The sequence below is a fragment of the Zea mays genome, chromosome 4 (genome assembly GCF_902167145.1).
Source record: "Zea mays cultivar B73 chromosome 4, Zm-B73-REFERENCE-NAM-5.0, whole genome shotgun sequence".
NCBI lineage: Eukaryota > Viridiplantae > Streptophyta > Magnoliopsida > Poales > Poaceae > Zea > Zea mays.
Genome location: NC_050099.1, coordinates 56,096,334 through 56,115,281, shown reverse-complemented (window position 1 = coordinate 56,115,281; position 18,948 = coordinate 56,096,334).

Sequence of the window (18,948 nt, the reverse complement as noted above, 5' to 3'; positions counted from 1 at the left end):
GTTCACTCAGGTACTAGGCTTACCGATTTACCATATTTCTCGGTATGTGTTTAGTACGTTCAAACGCTTGACTCACGGTACCACACCTTAATCCTTATTCAAGTTTTTACCCCGTGGACAACCAATCCCCATGGATTGTTGTCCACTACCAGCATCATTATGAGAAGAAAGTGGATACAACCAATTTCCTGACCTCGCGCGAGTGCTAGAAAAATCACTCGACTTCTACCGAGAGCCTAATTAATACAGCAGCTACTCGACTTAGCATACTAGTATTCATCTCAATGGGATTCCTGAGATCATGCAACTAGGGTTTCAAACAACTCCTACACTTAAGTGCACATTCAATCCTACAATCAATAAGTGTAGTAAAATAGCATAAATAACAGGTTATGCATAAACCGGGGCTTGCCTTCCAAAGCAGTGGCAGGCAGGTCCTCTGGTGCAGGCTCTGGTGCTGGATCCGGGGCTACCTCCTGAGCAGCTCCTTGCTCCGGCACGAGGACATACTCTCCGTCAGCGAGGTTACAGTCTATCGAAATGCAATGAATATGTATGTCATGATTATGCAGGATGTAATAACATTATGCTAAGAGAAGAAAAACTAAGTTAATGAGTATCTTAGGGTTTCTGGGTCATGTGTGGCTCTTAAGGTTTTATGCTTATCACGTCTAGGTTTAGGTTTTGCTAGGGATAGGCATAGGAAATTGGTATTGCCTTTATATATTTCAGTGGACAAGTTATAAAGGGTTTTAGGATGACACTAATTTCCTATTATTCATTTTTCCCTTTCTTTATTTTCTATTTATGGTTTCTAGTGTAGGTTTAAACTACGACAGTGGTTTAATATTTTCCAAAAATTCTGTAAAAATTACAGTGGGTTGCCATGGGTCATTACAGCCTATTCTAGGAATTTGGGGTTTAAAATAAAAAGGCTATGCTTTAGACAAAAATGACAAAAGTTGTGTAAAATGGGCCACTTGCACTACATCTCTTAATTAGGGGTGAGTTCTGTCTTAGGGGTTATTTTTGTTGGCATCTACCAGTAATAATAGGCTTCTGTGCCAAAAATCACAGAAAGCTAAGGGATGATCATTTAGTTATGATTTTCTAGAGTTTAATGCCCAAAAGGCACTTTCTACTACATTGTTATTTGAAAAATGTCAAACAGCAGATTTCATATTTTTCCTATGTTCTTCATAACAAAACATTAATTATCCCAAGGTTTGGGGTGTTTTTACCTTGGGGTTATTTTTGAAGGGTTTTTCTAAGTTTTCCTTGTTTTATTAAAATAAAAGGTATCCTACTCATTTTATACTAAACAAGGGCATAATAGATTTTTCTAGTGAACTACATTAAGCAAGTACTCTAACAAAAATAGGGGTGCTCTCTGGTTCATTATTTAAATCATTTTTTCTATTTTTCTTAACCTTAAGCATATTGTAAAATGATTGGCAAAAATTGGCTTAATGGGTTGGACAGAGAAGTTTAGCATTTTTAAACAGGTCAGTAGGTGGATATAAGCTTCTCCAAACTTTTCTAATCCTAGTCAAATAGTGCAACTATTTTTATCCCTATTATTTAGCTTTTGGTTAAAACAACAATTAAATCAGAACCCTAAAGTTTTCTGTAGTACATAGGGGTTTTATATTTTTCCTAAATAGTTTACATCATTTAGAGTCTGACAAAATTGGTTTGACCAAATTTGGATGAACTAAACAGAAGTTATGAATTTTTAAAGTTTCTGTTCAAATTTTAAAATCAGATTGAATAAAGGTTTTCTGGAAAAGCAGTTTACACCGAGGACCCTGGGTTATTTCCAAACTCACTCTCTCAGTTATACCCCCGCGTTACTATTCATTTGGGTCTCTGACATTTCACAAAACCCCCCAGACTTCTTTCCTTCTCCCCCGCGGTCCTTCCCTAGGTTTAAACAGTGCCCGCAAGAAAGAAAAGGGTGGCGCGGCTTACCGACGGCGAGATAGGTCCGGCGAGGGGAGGGGTTGGCTCGGGGAGGCTCTGGCGGTCACAGCGATGTACGGCTCGATGGCGGGGATGGCCGAAATCGCTTGGTCCACGTGCGCAGGCGGGTGTCCTCGTCGGCGGCGGGTGTGCCGGCCAAAACAAGGCGATCTGGTTCAATCCAATGGCACGGTGAGCCTCACGGGGTGACGTAGAGACTGTGTGCACAAGGAATCGGAAAATGGTTCAGTGGATTACCCGGTCCACGCACTCCGGCGGTGTTGTGAACTCCGGCGACCGTGGACTGGCCTCTCCGGCGAAGCAAACTTCGATTCCTCGCTCGGGGAGCTTCACCGAGGTGTGCTCACTCGTCTCCGAGGGTTGGACGGGGTTGGGAAAGGCTGGGCTGGCCGGTCTACGGCGGCAGGGGCTCTGCTGGCCACGGACACGCCGTGCACGGGCAAACGACGGTGAGTTGAGCTCCGGTGAGGTTTGAGCGTGCGCGGAAGAGTGTGGTCGACGCCTGAGTGGGCTTTATAGGCGTGGGCGCGGGCCATGGCGTCGGCTGGCCGTTGGCGCGACGTGGGGCGCGAGCGGGCGTGCCCTGGCGCACAAAGAGCGCATCGAACACGTGGAGCCTTTCTTCTGCCCGTGTTCCACAGCTCACCCAAGTCGCAAACGTGCGAATCTTGGCAAAAATCCGGCGCGAGTCTTTTCCTGGCACCTAGGGCTGTCTCTCATCCGTGAGTTGCCATGGCAGATATGGCCTAGGTAGGGAGATCTTCGGTCGCCAAATCAGGTATGTCACTCTGCCCACCTCGCGACAAAAACCATGCCAAGGCATGTCAAACGTCATGGTCTCGGGCTCAGCTTTTTCCAGTGGGTGCCCTAGGTGGTATGCCACATTTTTGGTATAGAACATAGGTGGTTTTGGTGCCATCTTCAAGGTGAACACGGTTGATCTTTAGTGTAGGTGTAGTTTTTGACTTAGAGAGAATTAGAGAGTCTAGCTCTCTATCCACTTAAGGAATGGATTTGGGGTTTCTCCAGGGGTCTTTTTGCAACATTTCCTTCCCACAATTGCTGGTCATAAAGTTACTTAAGGTTTGGTTAAAGATTAACTCATGGTTTGCACACTTGCTTATTCTTTCCCCCTCTCAACCATGGTTTTGGAAGATAGGGTTCAAGAGAGGTCTAGGGTTTTCCCCCTTCTTGCCCAAGGTAGTAAGTGCACAAAGGTTTGAGTGATGCTTTTTAGGTCATTAGCAAATCTTGGTTAAGACATGGTCTCCAAGGTTCTTATGTTCTCCTTAAGTTTTTACCACATGTGATCACAGTCCTCAGTACCAAGGTGTGCTCTAGCCATGGTAACACCTGAGGTGTTACAGCCCTCCCCCCTTAAAGGAATCTCGTCCCGAGATTTTAGGCAGAGTCCTCTAGAGGGGTGCTACTAAGGCACGAGGGTGTGCTATTCTTTCTTATACTCAAGTTTCTCTTGTTAACTGCTCTTCGAATGTCATTCTCTTTGCAACTTCAGAAGGAAGTCCTTCTTAAGTTAAGTCCACAACTTAGATTATCTTTGTTATCTAAGTTCTTCTTATAATTGTATTCAAAGGGCAGGTGGGGGTGGGGGTTTTGGGTTACGTACCGACTCCTTTGGGCAGAAAGTCGGGGAAGCGGGAGCGTAGAAAATCCTCAGTCTCCCATGTAGCTTCTTCTGCTGAATGGTGACTCCACTGAACTTTATACATTCTGATTGACCTTGCCCGTGTTGATCTCTCCTTCTGGTCCAATACCTTGACGGGGTACTCTTGATAGGACAAGTCTGGCTCTATCTCAATGTCTGGCTCACGTAGCACTTCAGTGGGTAGGCGGACACATTTCCGCAGCTGAGATACATGAAATACATTGTGAACTGCTGACATGTGAGGTGGCAATTCCAATTGATAGGCTACGGGTCCACAAGCTTCCTTGATCTCATAGGGTCCAATGTAGTGAGGAGCTAACTTGCCCTTGATTCCGAATCTCTGGACACCCTTGGTGGGTGATACCTTAAGATAAACATGATCTCCCGCCTCAAACTGTAGAGGCTTCCGCCTCTTGTCATGATAGCTCTTTTGCCTGGCATGAGCAGCTTCTAAGTTCTTTGTAATAACCCTGACCTTTTCCTCTGCCTCAAGTACCAAATCTGGCCCAAATATTTCCCTTTCTCCTGCTTGAGACCAATTCAGTGGGGTTCTACATCTTCTCCCATATAAAGCTTCAAAAGGTGCCATCTTTAGACTGGACTGGTAGCTGTTATTATAAGAAAATTCTGCCAAGGAAAGACACTTGTCCCAATCTTTTCCGTAGTGCAGTACACATGCCCTTAACATATCTTCCAAAATCTGGTTTACCCTTTCTGTTTGGCCATCCGTTTGGGGATGGTATGCTGAGCTTCGTATGACATGGGTCCCAAGTGATTCCTGTAATTGTTCCCAAAATCGTGCCACAAATGGTGCTCCTCTGTCTGAGACTATGGTCTTTGGTATTCCATGCAGACGAACTATCTGGTCAATGTAGATCTCTGCATACTTCTCTGTCCTGTGGGTGGTGTGTACTGGCAAGAAATGAGAGGTCTTGGTCAGTCTGTCCACAATAACCCAAATGGAATCATGGTGCCTGGAGGTATTGGGCAATCCCACGATAAAGTCCATGCAAATGTCCTCCCATTTCCAAGATGGTATGGGAAGGGGTTGCAAAGGGCCTGCTGCCTTCAAATGACTAGCTTTTATCCTCTGGCAAGTGTCACACTCGGATATGTACTTGGCAATTTCCCTCTTCATTCTGGTCCACCAATACAGGGATCTGAGATCATGATACATTTTGTTGCTACCCGGGTGCATGGAGAACTTGGAAAGGTGAGCTTCATCCAGTATCTTCTTTCTGAGCTCAGGGTCCTTGGGAACAACTAATCGATCTCCAAACCATAAAATTCCCTTGCTGTCCTGACGGAAAAACTTGTATTTTTCTGCCTTCCGCTTGATCATTTCCTTGATAACCTGAACACCCTTATCTTCAATCTGTGCCCTGACTATTTGCTCTTGTAATGTGGGTTCCACCGAGATATAGCCTAAGTCACCTGAAGAAACAACTTCCAGGTTCAGCTTGCACAACTCATCGCACAGGGTAGTAACTCTTGCATCCATGCTCATACAATTGCACTGGGCCTTTCTGCTCAAAGCATCCGCCACAACATTGGCTTTACCAGGATGGTAATGCACCTCTAAATCATAATCCTTGATTAACTCCAACCATCTCCTCTGCCTCATGTTCAGATCTGCCTGAGTGAAGATGTATTTGAGACTCTTGTGATCAGTGTAGAAGTTACAGTGAGCTCCCATCAAGTAGTGTCTCCATATCTTAAGAGCATGAACCACAACGGCCAATTCCAGATCATGTGTAGGGTAGTTCTGCTCATGGGGCCTGAGTGCTTGGGAAGCATAAGCAATGACTCTGTTCTCTTGCATCAAGACACATCCCAATCCCGTACCAGAAGCATCACAATAAACTTCAAATGGCTTGGTGTTGTCAGGTTGAGCCAACACTGGGGCTGTTGTCAGATGCTGCCTCAAAGTATGAAAGGCATCTTCGCACTTTTGGCTCCAGTCATACTTGACTCCCTTTTTTAACAGTTCAGTCATTGGCTTGGCAATTCTGGAGAAATCCGGAATAAATCATCGATAATACCCTGCCAATCCCAGAAAACTCCGAATCTGCCTCATTGTAGTCCGGGGTTTCCAATCCATCACCTCTTGTAGCTTCTCAGGATCAACTGATATCCCATCCTGAGAAATTGTGTGACCCAAGAATTTAATTTCCTTCAGCCAGAATTCACATTTAGACAACTTGGCATACAGCTGGTGGTCACGCAGTCTCTGAAGTACAGTATGCAAATGTTTGGTATGCTCGGCTTCATTCTTGGAATAAACTAGAATATCATCAATGAAAACGACCACGAACTTGTCCAATTCTGGCATAAATACTGAGTTCATCAGGTACATGAAATAAGCCGGGGCATTGGTCAGCCCAAAGGACATCACCAAAAACTCATAAAGCCCATATCTGGTCGAGAAGGCCGTCTTGGGAATATCACTGGTTCAGATCTTGATCTGGTGGTAACCTGAGCGGAGATCTATCTTGGAGAACACTTTGGCTCCTACCAACTGATCGAACAGAACATCAATGCGGGGCAGAGGGTATTTGTTCTTGATGGTCACCGCATTGAGAGGGCGGTAGTCAACACACATTCTCAAACTCTCATCCTTTTTCTTCACGAACAAGGCACGACATCCCCATGGTGAAGTACTTGGGCGAATGAACCCCTTGTCCAACAACTCTTGCAATTGCTTTTTCAGTTCTGCCAATTCCGCGGGAGGCATCGTATAGGGTCTCTTGGAGATAGGAGCAGTCCCGGGTTGTAATTCGATTGCGAACTCAATGTCTCGGTCAGGTGGCATGCCTGGCAATTCATCCGGGAAAACATCTGGGTAGTCACAGACCACTGGGATCTTTTCTACCGGGGATTCTAGCATGACGAAGGCACAGGAACGGGTACAACCTTGGTCAGGCAAAAATAGTGTGGTTTCACCACAAGTTGATGAGTGCACCTCAATGGTCCTAGCTGCAATATCAATCACAGCCTGATGTTTGGTCAACCAGTCAGTTCCCAATATAATATCCACACTATCCAAACCCAAAATGAGGAGGTTGGTTTTAATTATCAGACTACCAAACTTTATAGGCACATTCTTGTTGATTTGGTAGGTGGCAACCCTGCCTCCTGGTGTTGAAATTGTGATACCCCCATTGGTGTGGTGAAAAGGTAATTGGCACTTGGCACTAAATTTGGCACTGATAAAACTATGCGATGCACCAGAATCAAAAAGAATAATGGCAGGATAATTCAAAACTGTAAAGATACCAGTCAAGACAGGTGCTCCCTCTGGAATATCAGCCATGGTGGTGAAGTTTAGCCTGCCCTGCCTCACTTGCACCTTCTGTCTCTTGCCTTGATTCTGAATAACATTCTGCCCCTGCCTCTGGTGGTTCCGGGGGCAATTCTTGGCATAATGTCCGGTGTTGCCGCAAGTGAAACACCTGTTGTCATTCGCCTGGCGATACTGCTGCTGCTGCTGATTGTTTCTCTGAGCCAGAAACTGGGTGCGGTTGAGTGCCTGCTGCTGATGCTGCTGCGGTCGGATCACCCATCTCCCTTGCTGCTGCTGGGATCCCCTGTTCTGAGTGTCAGACACAATCCTGAAGCGCTGTGGCTGAGCTGACGGTCCTGCCACAGGGGTCTTCCTCTTCTTTTCTGCCTGTCGAGCTGTAATGCAGTCCTCCTGGGAGATAGCCATGTTGACCAACTCATTGTAGTTGTTGGCCCTGACGGTGTTGAGACGGTCACAGAGCTTAGTGCTGAGCCCCCTCCTGAACCTGTCTCTCTTCTTCTCGTCCGTATCTGCATGATACCCAGCATACTGGCACAGGTCATTAAAAGCCTGAGCATACTGCAACACTGTCCTGTTGCCCTGAGTGAGTGCCAGAAACTCATTGAGCTTTCGGTCCATAATCCCAGCTGGTATATGGTGTCCCCTAAAAGCTGCCTTGAACTCTCTCCATTCCACCTCTCGATCCTCTGGCTGCATGGCAAGAAAATGGTCCCACCAAGTCCTTGCGGGTCCGCGAAGCTGCTGGGTGGCGATCCTGACTTTAGTGACCTTTGAACAAGCTCCATGAAGTAGCGGGAATTTGGATTCCACTACTCTTAACCACACATCTGCATCAAGTGGGTCCTCTGCCCTTGTGAACAAGGGAGGCTGGGTACTGAGGAACTCCTGGTAGGTAGCTGCCGCAGGGTGACGCTGATGGTCCCCACCACCATAATGCTGAGGTGGTGGCTCACGCTGAGCTAGCTGCCTCAAGATCTCATTCTGCTGAGCCATTAGCTCCTGTAGAGTGGGAGGCGGTGGCGGCGGTGGAGGAACGCGCTCATTCTGGCCACGACGCTGTCTCCCGGCCATCTGAAAAACCACATATATACTTAATACACATCTTCAAGTTCACGGTTTACTCGCGGCGAAAGAGTCAAAAAGGTGAATTGATAGATTCTTGACATAAACAAAAAGGATTTCAAAAGGCATAACTTTCCTTCCAACTTAAAAATTAACAGCATCCATCAACTATGCTTCCAAAAGAGTTTATCATGATTACATCATTGGTCCCAAAAAGACTCAACTCTATCTAGCCTAGTACCCCAAGGGTGCAAAAGCTAAGCTAGCTGCGAGGAGTCCTACCATCACCGACATCTAACTCTATCCCGGACACCTAGTGAGCGAACGAGGCAACACTCGACTCGAAGGAAGGTGGTCTCCCTGAGCCAGCAGTGTCCACACTGGAGGCAGGCTCCTCTCCTCCCTCGATGTCGACATCCTCGTTGGCCTCCATGTCCTGGATCTCCTGGTGGTGCATATCCAGGTGCTCATTAGCCTCAGCCAGCTGCTGCTGGGTGTTAAGGAGCTGATCCTCGAGGACCTCAATGGTGTTCTCCCTGGTCCCCACTAATTCCTCCAACTCTTGGATATCATTGGATAGCTGTTCCACCTGCAAGTCCTTTTCCACCATCTCAGTGGACAAATCAACCACGAGCTCCTCTCTGTTGTCCAAAGTGATCTTTGTCGCCTCCAATAGTGCCATCAGATGGGACATCGCCTCACCGCGCATCACTTGCAGACGGTACAGAGCATTCATGCACCGTACGGTCAAGTGCGCAGTCTGACCTGGGTAGATAGCCCAGATGTCCTTGGCATGCTCCACCCGATCCTTCCACATCGGGTCGTCCTCCCTTTCGGCGGGGAACAAGCCAATGGGGTGGGTAGCCAACTCCAAGGGATGGAATCCGCAGAAAGTGGTCAACCCGTATAGAGCAATCGCCTCGATCGTGTCCTCAGCTCGGTATCCAAAGGACTCAGAGTCCAGCGAACACCAGCCTGGCTGTAGGGGATGAGGCTCCAGGGTCATCCTTACCCTACAGCGGGGCACCCGATGCTTCTCAAACTGCTGCACCGCGTACTGAGGAGGCGTCGTGTATCTGGCCCCCTGAAGTACTTCCCACAAAATGCGGGGAAAGCCCTCTCGCGCAAGCCCGTCAGTGTGGGACAGTGCATTTTCGTCGTCTGAGGATCCGTGGGAAGTCATCTGGTGTACGGTTAAGCGTAAGTAAAAGAAAAAGAATTATAAAAAGAACAAGAACAATAAGACTCAGCTGCTCTCCAACTATAAAAAATGGTATTGGGATACTTAGTTGGTTATCATTTTGTTTTTAAGTCTTTACTCAATTATCCATTTGTTTAATTTAAGAATGCATGCATGCTCGTCCTAAACGTCCTCACATCAATGTAAAGGGGATAGGGAAGAACTCCCATCCTTTAAGGTGGCCTATAGGGCCTAATCACTTAGCCACCTAGCTACCCCTCTATCATCCTAAGGCTTCATGTCCTAGGTCTATCCTGCTCGTCCTACTATCTATCCAACATTGTTTCTATCAAACTTTTACTTTGGAAAAGGATGGTATTTATATTTTATTGATTCCTCTGTGGTGGTACAAGCTCCGATACCAGCTGTGGCGGAACTGCCCGAATTATTCCAACTTAAGTGCCTAAGCCCCGCCCTAAAGGCTAGACCACACTTAAATGAGAATAACTCGTCAATCCCTCGGATCTAGTCCGACACGGCCACTGACAGGATCAAGTACCACAATCTCACTCGATGGTGAGTCACAGAGCAAATACAATAAAGCATAAAACCATGCATGTAAGAGTATTAAGATTATTACATCACCATCGGAGTTTTGCAAAAGTAACCATCATTGTTCAAAGTGCAGCGGAATAAAACTAACAGTAAATAAACAGAGAGATGGGGAAGCCTGTCCCATCACTCCTCATGCTCCTCCTCAGCCGAGGTAGGGTCCCACTCGACAATCCAACCCGGTGGCAAGATGGACGGCCAAGTCACTCCAACAACCATGTCCTCCAGAGAGCCTGAAAAATTAAGCCACAAGCAAGGCTGAGTACACTAATACTCAGCTAGACTTACCCGGTGTGAGGAGTCTACTCCTCTACCTCTAGACATGCAGTTGTTTGGCTGTGGGGTTTGGTTGCCAAAAGCACTAGCTGAGTTTCTAAGTCAAGTTTTAACTTTGTCAAATTTAAGTGTGACTCTCTTAAGGCTAAAAGTGTACTATCTACTCATACATAGTAGCAAACATTATTAGCAATCAACATCTTATATCAACTCATCATATTTTCCACTTGTTACTCAATGTAGCAGCATGGATCAAGCAGTCTCATTAGCTGCGAGAAGCAGACGATTCGAATCGAATTTTTAAACCTTGCAAGGTAAACCCAAACACACGACATGTAGGGGCACTCCGTCGCCACACATATCAACCGTCCCCATTGATTCCCTGGCAACAGATCAGGGCTCACCGCCTTGGCGTACAATGCCTCACTGACCCCGACTGCCGTCGTGCAGTGACCACACTTGTACCCACCATAACCGGAATGGGAGACCACGTCTCAGGTCGCGTGAGGGGATATGTTTGCGGGCAGGTTCACTCAGGTACTAGGATTACCGATTTACTATATTTCTCGGTATGTGTTTAGTACGTTCAAACGCTTGACTCACGGTACCACACCTTAATCCTTATTCAAGTTTTTACCCTGTGGACAACCAATCCCTATGGATTGTTGTCCACTACCAACATCATTATGAGAAGAAAGTGGATACAACCAATTTCCTGACCTCGCGCGAGTGCTAGAAAAATCACTCGACTTCTACCGAGAGCCTAATTAATACAGCAGCTACTCGACTTAGCATACTAGTATTCATCTCAATGGGATTCCTGAGATCATGCAACTAGGGTTTCAAACAACTCCTACACTTAAGTGCACATTCAATCCTACAATCAATAAGTGTAGTAAAATAGCATAAATAACAGGTTATGCATAAACCGGGGCTTGCCTTCCAAAGCAGTGGCAGGCAGGTCCTCTGGTGCAGGCTCTAGTGCTGGATCCGGGGCTACCTCCTGAGCAGCTCCTTGCTCCGGCACGAGGACGTACTCTCCGTCAGCGAGGTTACAGTCTATCGAAATGCAATGAATATGTATGTCATGATTATGCAGGATGTAATAACATTATGCTAAGAGAAGAAAAACTAAGTTAATGAGTATCTTAGGGTTTCTGGGTCATGCGTGGCTCTTAATGGTTTATGCTTATCACTTCTAGGTTTAGGTTTTGCTAGGGATAGGCATAGGAAATTGGTATTGCCTTTATATATTTCAGTGGACAAGTTATAAAGGGTTTTAGGATGACACTAATTTCCTATTATTCATTTTCCCTTTCTTTATTTTCTATTTATGGTTTCTGGTGTAGGTTTAAACTACGATAGTGGTTTAATATTTTCCAAAAATTCTGTAAAAATTACAGTGGGTTGCCATGGGTCATTACATCCTATTCTAGGAATTTGGGGTTTAAAAAAAAAGGCTATGCTTTAGACAAAAATGACAAAAGTTGTGTAAAATGGGCCACTTGCACTACATCTCTTAATTAGGGGTGAGTTCTGTCTTAGGGGTTATTTTTGTTGGCATCTAACACTAATAATAGGCTTCTGTGCCAAAAAATCACAGAAAGCTAAGGGATGGTCATTTAGTTATGATTTTCTAAAGTTTAATGCCCAAAAGGCACTTTCTACTACATTGTTATTTGAAAAATGTCAAACAGCAGATTTCATATTTTTCCTATGTTCTTCATAACAAAACATTAATTATCCTAAGGTTTGGGGTGTTTTTACCTTGGGGTTATTTTTGTAGGGGTTTTCTAAGTTTTCCTTGTTTTATTAAAATAAAAGGTATCCTACTCATTTTATACTAAACCAGGGCATAATAGATTTTTCTAGTGAACTACATTAAACAAGTACTCTAACAAAAATAGGGGTGCCCTCTGGTTCATTATTTAAATCATCTTTTCTATTTTTCTTAACCTTAAGCATATTGTAAAATGATTGGCAAAAATTGGCTTAATGGGTTGGACAGAGAAGTTTAGCATTTTTAAACAGGTCAGTAGGTGGATATAAGCTTCTCCAAATTTTTCTAACCCTAGTCAAATAGTGCAACTATTTTTATCCCTATTATTTAGCTTTTGGTTAAAACAACAATTAAATCAGAACCCTAAAGTTTTCTGTAGTACATAGGGGTTTTATATTTTTCCTAAGTAGTTTACATCATTTAGAGTCTGACAAAATTGGTTTGACCAAATTTGGATAAACTAAAAAGAAGTTATGAATTTTTAAAGTTTCTGTTCAAATTTTAAAATCAGATTTAATAAAGGTTTTCTGGAAAAGCAGTTTACACCGAGGACCCTGGGTTATTTCCAAACTCACTCTCTCAGTTATACCCCCGTGTTACTATTCATTTGGTTCTCTGACATTTCACAAAACCCCCAGACTTCTTTCCTTCTCCCCCGCGGTCCTTCCCTAGGTTTAAACAGTGCCCGCAAGAAAGAAAAGGGTGGCACGGCTTACCGACGGCGAGATAGGTCCGGCGAGGGGCGGGGTTGGCTCGGGGAGGCTCTGGCGGTCACAGCGATGTACGGCTCGACGGCGGGGATGGCCGGAATCGCTCGGTCCACGTGCGCAGGCGGGTGTCCTCGTCGGCGGCGGGTGTGCCGGCCAAAACAAGGCGATCTGGTTCAATCCAATGGCACGGTAAGCTTCACGGGGTGACATAGAGACTGTGTCCACAAGGAATCGGAAAATGGTTCAGTGGATTACCCGATCCACGCACTCCGGCGGTGTTGTGAACTCCGGCGACCATGGACTGGCCTCTCCGGCGAAGCAAACTTCGATTCCTCGATCGGGGAGCTTCACCGAGGTGTGCTCACTCGTCTCCGAGGGTTGGACGGGGTTGGGAAAGGCTGGGCTGGCCGGTCTACGGCGGCAGGGGCTCTGGTGGCCGCGGACACGTCGTGCACGAGCAAACAACGGTGAGTTGAGCTCCGGTGAGGTTTGAGCGTGCGCGGAAGAGTGTGGTCGACGCCTGAGTGGGCTTTATAGGCGCGGGCGCGGGCCATGGTGTCGGATGGCCGTTGGCGCGACGCAGGGCGCGCGCGGGCATGCCCTGGCGCACACAGAGCGCGTCGAACACGTGGAGCCTTTCTTCTGCCCGTGTTCCACAGCTCACCCAAGTCGAAAACGTGCGAATCTTGGCAAAAATCCGGCGCGAGTCTTTTCCTGGCACCTAGGGCTGTCTCTCATCCGTGAGTTGCCATGGCAGATATGGCCTAGGTAGGGAGATCTTCGGTCGCCAAATCAGGTATGTCACTCTGCCCACCTCGCGACAAAAACCATGCCAAGGCATGTCAAATGTCATGGTCTCGGGCTCAGCTTTTTCCAGTGGGTGCCCTAGGTTGTATGCCACATTTTTGGTATAGAACATAGGTGGTTTTGGTGCCATCTTCAAGGTGAACACGGTTGATCTTTAGTGTAGGTGTAGTTTTTGACTTAGAGAGAATTAGAGAGCTCTAGCTCTCTATCCACTTAAGGAATGGATTTGGGGTTTCTCCAGGGGTCTTTTTGCAACATTTCCTTCCCACAATTGCTGGTCATAAAGTTACTTAAGGTTTGGTTAAAGATTAACTCATGGTTTGCACACTTGCTTATTCTTTCCCCCTCTCAACCATGGTTTTGGAAGATAGGGTTCAAGAGAGGTCTAGGGTTTTCCCCCTTCTTGCCCAAGGTAGTAAGTGCACAAAGGTTTGAGTGATGCTTTTTAGGTCATTAGCAAATCTTGGTTAACACATGGTCTCCAAGGTTCTTATGTTCTCCTTAAGTTTTTACCACATGTGATCACAGTCCTCAGTACCAAGGTGTGCTCTAGCCATGGTAACACCTGAGGTGTTACAGAGGTCATACCCATTGGGGTCAGCATCAGTCGGGTCACACCCATTGGGGTCAGCTTCAGCAAAAACCGGCACTGGCACTTCCTCAGTAGCTGGAGCAGAAGGACCGGCATCCTGATTCAAGCATGACACTCGGCGAAGACGTCTCTTTTTCTTTTTCTTCCATTCAACAGGAGAAGTTGGATGATTGGCTCGGCGAGGACGCTTCGGGCGAACACTATCAAACCTCTGAGTATCTAAAGCTTTGCCAGACTCTGGGATGGGTGCTACAGCCAGTGTTTCAGCAGGGGCTGCATCAGAGGACTCTTCAGCCAACATGTCCAGCATGGCACTTATCTCTGCGTCACTTAGATTCAAAGGTACCTCGAAATGAACCTGTTTCTCGTCATCAGGGATTTCGCCAAGTGAGGCAACCAAAGCATCAACCTCTTCGGGAGAAGGTTGCACTCTAAGGCCCAAACCGCTATCACCAGCAGGAGGATTTGACACGAAACTGATAAAGGCCTTGGAAGGAGGCAGATTCCAGGCTGAGTATGCAACAGGAGCACCGATATTCGACACCTTGCCTCTGAGTATCATTTCGAGCCGGCTCACCAAATCCATAGCAGGAATCCGTCTGTTGGTAACCCGAGTTGAATCAGCGAGGCCTCGATACAGATAAGCTGGGTATGCTCTGTCTTTTAGTGGCTGAATATTCTTGAAAACAAAATCGGCAACGACAGCCTCTGCAGTCAGACCTTTCTCTTTCAATAATCCAACCTCAGCAAGCAGAGCCCCCGCCTCAGCCACCTCCAGGTCCATGGGGGATTCAGTCCAACTTGGAGTGCGAACATCTGGCTGCCTCCCTGACCGTGGGGGGAGGGAATTCCCGTGATTCTCCACGATAAACCATTCCAGGCGCCATCCTTTGATGCTGTCCTTTAGTGGGATGTCGAGGTACTCGGTTTTCCTCCCACGTCGCATCTCCAAACTCGCACCCCCACAAGATGGTGCTGTCCCTCGGCCATCCCAGGCCGACAGTGATACAAGTACTTCCATAGGTCGAAGTGTGGCAGAATACCAAGGAAAGCTTCGCACAAATGAACAAAAACGGAAACTTGTAGAATGGAGTTGGGATTCAGATGGGTTAGATTCAAGTGATAGAAATCAAGGAGACCGCGGAAGAAAGGAGAAATGGGAAGAGCAAGGCCACGGATGAGGAAAGGAACGTAAATGACGGATTCGTGGGTGTCTTTTGTCGGAACAGTGACCCCACGTCAGATCCGCCAGGAACAGAGTTCCTTCGGGGGAAGAACTCCGATGGATACAAGATGGAGAAGGTCGGATTCAAAAACAACAGACATGTGGTTACCTGTGAAAGGCAACTGACTGTTGGGATCGATAGGAGGAATGATTGCGACGGACGAACTCTGGGTTTTCCGCTTGGGCGCCATCTCAACCTTGTTGGCGAGCGGAGTGGAGGCAATATTGCAAGAGAGAAGAGAAGGCCTGGATGCAGAAAAGCAAAACTAGGGCACAGAATGCAGAGGCGTGCGACAGTGCAGTACATATGGGGTTTTCCCGGGCCAGACGCCATTTCTAAAAAGCGCCCAGTCATCACCCAGCTGTTATTTCTAAAACGCTGGTGTGCCATGTCATCACTCGTCCGTTATTTCCAAAACGGCCGACGCAGCCCAATATAACTCAGCTGCTATTTCTAAAAACGCTGACGTTACCAGACTTCACTCGACCACTATTTCCAAAGCGGCCGACGTGGCCCGTTATCACTCGGCTGTTACTTCTAAAACGCAGGCATTGCCAGTAGTCACTCGGCTGTTATTCCTAAAGCCGTGACGTGGCTCCAAAGGATTCGGCTGTTACCTCTAAAACGCCGACATCACCAGTAATCGCTCGGTCGTTATTTCTAAAACACCGACGTGGCCCGTTATCACTCGGCTGTTACTTCTAAAAGCGCCGACATCGCCGGTAATCACTCGGCTGTTATTCCTAAAGCGACAACGTGACTCCAAAGGACTTGGCCGCTACCACTAAAGCGCTGACATCGCGAAGAAGGCAGTCTAAAATGCAACACGACGATTCTAAGTCCCTACTCAAGCGTTACATCCAAAAACAACATCTGCAGTAAGCATAAATACGGTCGACGATTGACAGAAAGGCAAAATGGTGCACACAGAATTGGACGAAATCCTTCTTCATTATAAAAGGGAAGCATTACCGAACATACAAATCAACTCATTATGAGTTGATGTCCTCCCCACTACTACATCATATTTCACTACACTATACTACAAACTACTACTACATTATTTCACTAATACTACTTCTACTACTAATCTATACTAACATTTAAAACCAGTGGTGTCTAGCCACTGGCCTTGTTGCTGCCCCTGCTGCTGCCATCGCCGCTGCCACCCTTGCCGCTGCCGTCATCGCCCTTGTCGTCGCCTTCGCCGCCGTCACCGCCGCCGTCACCATCGCCTCCGTCGTCGTCGTCACCGCCATCGCCGTTGTCGCCGCCCTCCTCGGACGAGTCCGAGGAGTTCTTCTTGTCCAAGGAGTACTCTGACTCATCCGAGCCCTCGAGCCCGGCGCGCTCGACATCCCGGATGTAGGTCCACACCTCTGCGGCGATCCCCTGGGAGTCGTCTGGGTCATCAGACGACGCCGGGGGAGAGGCAGGGACCGGTGAGCCCTCTGACTTGGAGGAGAACTCCTCCTCCGAGTACTCCGAGTCGCCGAAGTCCTCCGAGGGAGGAGTCGGCTCACACTTCCGCTTATCGCCGGAGTGATGCGAAGAACTACCACCCTTCTTGCTCTTGCCCATGGTGGAGTAGAAGGAAAGAGAAGAAAGTAAACAGCGAGCAGTAGTAAGAGATGTGAAAATGTCGGAGAAGCAAGAACACTATTTATAGAAGAAGGCAACCGCTCACCTCCTACCACGACCACCGAACAGTCGCAAAAAATTCAATATGCAATTCAAACCGTCTGGAGACACGTCAGGCGGCTGACGTTGTTCCACGTAACACGACACCCATTAGGACTCTAGTCAACTGTTTGGGTGATATGATTACACCCGCGGTCACGTCAAGTTACTTCTCAGAAGCAGTTTGCTAAACGCTCAGCGCACCAAGCCGTCCCTTGCCTACACCCATTGGGGGGGACGTCCAGGAATTTTCAATAGATTTTCCCAAGCAGTCACATCCATACAGTATATGCAATGAATACCTCAAGACAGAAGGAAGATATCAACAGGGATCAAAGGAAAGCCAAATATAGCTGATGAGGTACAAGTCTAATCAACAGAATCATTGAAGCACGAAGTGATATGAAGACTAGCCAAAGGCCATCTATCAAACGTCCAATCAGTCGCAGACCAAATATATTGCAAGACCTAGCAAGATATGGACAGATCTCGTGCTCGATTCTGAAGACAAAAACGAATGCTGACCTCTAAAGCACAATGTTGATGATATAATGCTGATCTCTAAAGCATTATGTGGATTCCAATGTGACAGTGAAGACCTTCGAGCGGATTATTTTCAAAAATCCACTCAAAGCTTGGGGGATACACCCATTGGGTGCACCTTTGGCGCACCCAATGAATCATCTACCCCAAGAGGTAGAATGCTAACCTCTAAAGCATAGGGCGAAACTAAGACAAGGCTGACTTCTGAAAAAGCACAAAGGGAAGATAAAAGTGATTTTTGAGAAGACTTAAGATGAAGACCTTCGAGTGGATTATTTACAAAAATCCACTCGAAGCTCGGGGGCTACACCCATTGGGTGCACCTTCAACGCACCTAATGAAATTCGAGTCCTAAAAAATCAAAATGCTGAGCTCTAAAGCATAAACTCAGGGCAGAACACCAAGTTTTGAAAAGTAATAACGGAAGAAGACAGTATAAGATCGTTGTTACTGGGTCACTCAGAGTTCAGGAGCAATGGCCCAGCAGACTTACTTTCGAATTATTCCTTATCAAAATTAAAAAACTACAAGCTGGACCTTGGATCTTTGGGCCGGTTATTTCAAAATCAACCCAAAGATCGGGGGCTTGTGGGGGACGGATATCCCCCAGGTCCACCGGAAGGATAAAAGACCTCACGAAAGGCCCGTGGGCTCAATAAATCACGAGGTCATCCCTTCGTGGGCCTGGGGAAGAGCGCCTAGTGAAGTGGATCGACACAAGATCGGATCGGCGCAAGCCCAGACGGCCCGACGAATTCGAGCAGTGATCACAACAGTGACCCGACCTTCCCGCGCAGGAGCCCCGTACATCGGAACTGAGCGAGGATGGGTTGGCTGAATTATAGGAAGATAGACTTAGTCAGTTCACTATTACTTAGGCACACGTTGTTATCATATCCACATGTAATGCCCCACGGTCGAGTATATAAGGCCTAGGGGGCACCCCTTCAAAGACATCTACCTCATTACTTAGCCATCCACCCGGCTCTCTACGTCTCCAACACTAGAGAACCTCCTTGTAACCCACCACATAAAGTACTCACGCCAGGACGTAGGGTGTTACGCATCTCAAAGCGGTCTGAACCTGCACACAATTGTCCACTATTTCTCGTGCATCTAGCACGAACCATCGAGCTACAGTCGGCAACACCATCCTACTCCAAAAAGCACCTTGAGGGGCAACCCCGGGTGCGCGGTCGGACCCAAAACACCGACACAAATAGCGACGAAGAAAGCTACAATCTAGTGGAGGTGGAGCAAATTGTTCACCACAACTCACAAGCCACCACAATATTACTTGCTTCTCTATGCAGTGAAGAATACAACAAGGTGAACGACTTTGAGGGCGTTAAGGACATATGATGTCGTGGTTTCAGAAATCGTGGACGCAGTAGAGTTTGTGTTCAGTGGGGGTGGTTAGCATCAACTCACTTCGAATGGTGAATCGAGGGATTCAAACAAGGGGTTTATATTGGTTCAGGCTTTCGACCTAGTCTAGTGTAGTGTTGATCGTAGTATTGCTCTATG